The sequence below is a fragment of the Natator depressus genome, chromosome 8, assembly GCF_965152275.1.
Source record: "Natator depressus isolate rNatDep1 chromosome 8, rNatDep2.hap1, whole genome shotgun sequence".
NCBI lineage: Eukaryota > Metazoa > Chordata > Testudines > Cheloniidae > Natator > Natator depressus.
The window spans coordinates 41,353,531-41,357,291 of NC_134241.1; positions in this window are offsets into that span (position 1 = coordinate 41,353,531).

Sequence of the window (3,761 nt, forward strand, 5' to 3'; positions counted from 1 at the left end):
GCTTGTTAAGTCTCTGGTTGCTTCCAACTTGTTGCCGGCACAGAGTGCCCAAGGCAAGCAACAGTTGGGTTTGTTGCCCGGTATGCGTCGCGCCAATGACCACAATGGGGTGGAGAAGCAGAGAGTTTTATTTGAAGCTTCAGATAGGGCGCAGGGAGACTGAACTGTCTCAAATTCTGCAGCCCCGAATGCAGATTACAGTATACAATTTATACCTTTTGCCTACTTTACTACACAAGCTTATACAACCAATTACCTGTTGCCCCGTACAATATTGCAGCCAATCAGCTAAAGCAGCCAGTTATGTTTTTCTTCATTAGCAGTTCCCGAGCCTTGCCTTATTTGGTTTTATTTGTTACTAGTTTTTGCTAAACATTTTAGCCTTATTTATACTTTTTCCAGGCCGAAGCTGGCCTTGGCTAGCGAGCCATGTGCAAACCTGTCTGTTTGTGTGCTAGCTTCCTCATAGTTGTGCAGGGTCACAGAAAGTTTGCCTGGGCCTAGAGCAAGAAGGCTTCATCAACACTCGTGGTCTTCCACCCTCCCGAGTTACCTAGAGTAGTGCCCAGTGTCACCAACAAACGGATTGGAAGGTCCTCAGTCCTTTGGTTAGAATGCTCTCATTAGTAGGGTGACCAGATGTCCTGTTTTTAAAGGGACAGTCCCATATTTAAGCCCTCCTACAGGTCTCCCAACTTTTTCTTAGAAATGGGCAAATTGTCCCATATTTTCTGCCTCCCCCCATCAGTACTGGTAGGTCCTGCTGCTGGCCAGATCATTGCTTGCCAGCTGCCCACCCACCAGCGGTGAGTGGGGGGTCCAGTGGTCAACAATGGGAGTGGGTGTGCAAGGCTGCTAGCAGAGCAAAGCTGCAGCATGCAGGGCCAGCTGCTCCTCCTGCTGGTCCATCAGCCCAGCCCAGCTCCTCTCCCCGTCCCATTTCCGGCTGGCAGCTGCAGTGGTTGGTGCGTGCGGGCAGGTGCCAGGTGGCAGCTGGTTACACGTCGCCTCTGCTGCCCACCCATCCGCCCTTTACATGCTCCCCCTCTCGCTGTCCTCTCCCTGCTTTGCCCCTTCACTCCCCCCCCCAGCCCTGCTGCTCCTCCATATCCCCACTGGCAGAGAGTGTCCCACTCCCAGTGCTGTGTGGAGAATCAGCCCCTGGTCGGAGCGCTTAGCTCACCAACAGCCTGGCCGGCAGGCTCCTGCCTTCCCCCACTGCCTCTGGCTGGGCCAGTGCCCAAGACTCTCCAGCCCGGGGCGCTGGCCAGGAAGAGCCAAGCCCTGCATGTGCCAAAGTCCCGCACAGCACTGGCATGGGAAGCCTCTCCACCCCTCAGCTAAGCTCTGGAGTGGGGGGAGAAGCAATTTCTAGCCTGTCTGTACCCCAACCCTGCAGGGTCCACAGCAGCCCCCCCAGAGAGGTCCTCTTCAACCCCTCCACCCCCAGCCCTGGGTCCTGCCCCCAGGGAGCACCGGGCTGATCCGTCCCCACCCTCCCGTGCTGAGCCACCTCTCTGCCTGGCTTCACTGAAGCCCCTGCAGTCAAGTTCCCTGGACCCTGGTGCATAATGCATCCTTGCCACTTAACCCCTTCCTGCCCACACGGTAGCTGGGGGCAGGAGGCGGCTGGGTTATGTCAGTGACCAGCAGCAGCCTGGAGGTGTTAGCTGCCTTTGTGGGCAGGAAGGGACAAGCTGCTTTCAGAACAGGGGAGGTGGGAAGAGGGAGAAGAGATGAGCTCTGCAAAGACACGGGCCAGGTCATCCCTTCCACCCCCTCCCCCTCCCTGTGGCTGGAAGCATCCCATCCTTTCCCTCCTCCCACACAGTGTCAAAAGCCTGCTGTTGGCCTTGTTCTGGTCTGAACCCTGCAGAAGTCTGAGGGGGCATGTAACCCTGTGTGCCCCCCCCCCCATATTGCCTCAGGAAGTCCTGGTGGCCCACCCAGACACGTTGGGTGGAGAGCGCCCGGAAGGGAGGGGAGGGTCAGTAGGTCACACCCCCACCCCCGTGTGAGAGAGGGATATGTGTGTGAACTCTAAAGCCTTACAGATAAGAAGGTAAATAAAAAGAATCCAGCTATGCAGTATTTATTTTTAACTGGGGCTCAGTCAAGTTGATGTTAATTTGAACATTTGTACTGCCTAGTTCTAACTGATTGCCATTGAACTCGTTTGAATATGAGTAATTTTACCAAGTGTCCCATATTCAGTATAGAGAAATATGGTCAACCTACCCATTAGTATAAGTCCAGAGAGCAGAGCAGAAAAGAGGCAAAACAGAGACGCTTCCAGGGCCTTTTGTAGCTTCTGCCATGTGGTGGGAAACTCATTGTTCCAAGCAAAGCCCCCAACACAGTTTGTGGAAAAGTACAGGCACACAAGATGGAGTTCAGTATCATATGATCTAGTCACATGCCGTTGCATGCTTCAATGAGTCATAGCAGCCATTACCCACAGTCTGGCTGAAATGTCCTCAGGAAAGTCCATCAGGTGTGGTTTCAGAGTAACAGCCGTGTTAGTCTGTATTCGCAAAAAGAAAAGGAGTACTTGTGGCACCTTAGAGACTAACCAATTTATTTGAGCATAAGCTTTCGTGAGCTACAGCGCCCTTCATCGGATGCATACTGTGGAAACTGCAGAAGACATTATCAGGTGTGGATAAGCTTCTTTCATGGCCCATTGTGTTCACTGATGGACTGTCAACTTAAACATTCCTTTCACAATGTGTTGGCTAGACTGGATGTAAATACCTTGTGGGTGTTACCCAGGAGCAAACACATTTGAAATACAGGTATACAGCCAATATTTATAATTTCAGATACAAAAATGATACATGCATATAAATAGGATAATCACATTCAGCAAACCATAACTTTTCCATTGACACCTTACATGACATACTTTGTACAAGATTTATTGCAACTGTATAACAGTGGTAGCAACAATGATCCACATGGTCATATTTGAATCATATAATGTCACAGGTTCCCTCTTCCGGTCAGTTGTGTTGCAATGAGGCAGCCCTCATGGAAGAGGACCTGGAGACCATGAGGAGGCAGAATTTCATCTTCTTTCTCTTTGATTTCTTGTAGCTGTGTCTTTCCATGGCAAACCCAGGAACATTCAGAGGTGGAACTGACCTGTTTGTAGGCAGCACTTACCCCTTACACCTGTGTTGTGGGGCCACCTCCTCCCCATGTGTGTTGGGGGAACCCAGCTAAAAGCACGAACTGAGGAGGTTCTTTGCTTCACACTTTGGCTTTTTTGGGGTGCTTCTGGTGGCGATTCCCCCCAGCCCATGCAACCCCCACCCCCTTGTGGGAGCCCAGTGACTCCTTCCAGACCCTTGCTGCTAACATTAGGATCTCCTCCCCTCACCCAGTTTTGTGGCTTGGGATCAAAGTGGCAAGGCCCGAGCATGTGCTGGTGGGCCCCCTTCTCTGGCCTACCTGGAGACTCTGATCAGATCTTATACACTGGCCATTTGGGTATGGGATTGCACAGATAATGAATGGTTCAGGTCCCCAGGCTGAATCCAGTTTGGAGCACCTCTACTTCTTGAGTAGAGCCCAATCCCCCAGCACCAGCACGTCTGTCGCAGCACTGTTTATCTGTGTGTCTCAGGCTTGGCCTGTTTAGTGGCTATGATGCAGCTTGCCTGGTGGAGGTGTTGGTGATACTCATGGACTCATTCTGGGGTCCTCATGAGATGCCCAAAGTCACGTCTACTGGCAGCCAGCCATGCCTTCCCGACATC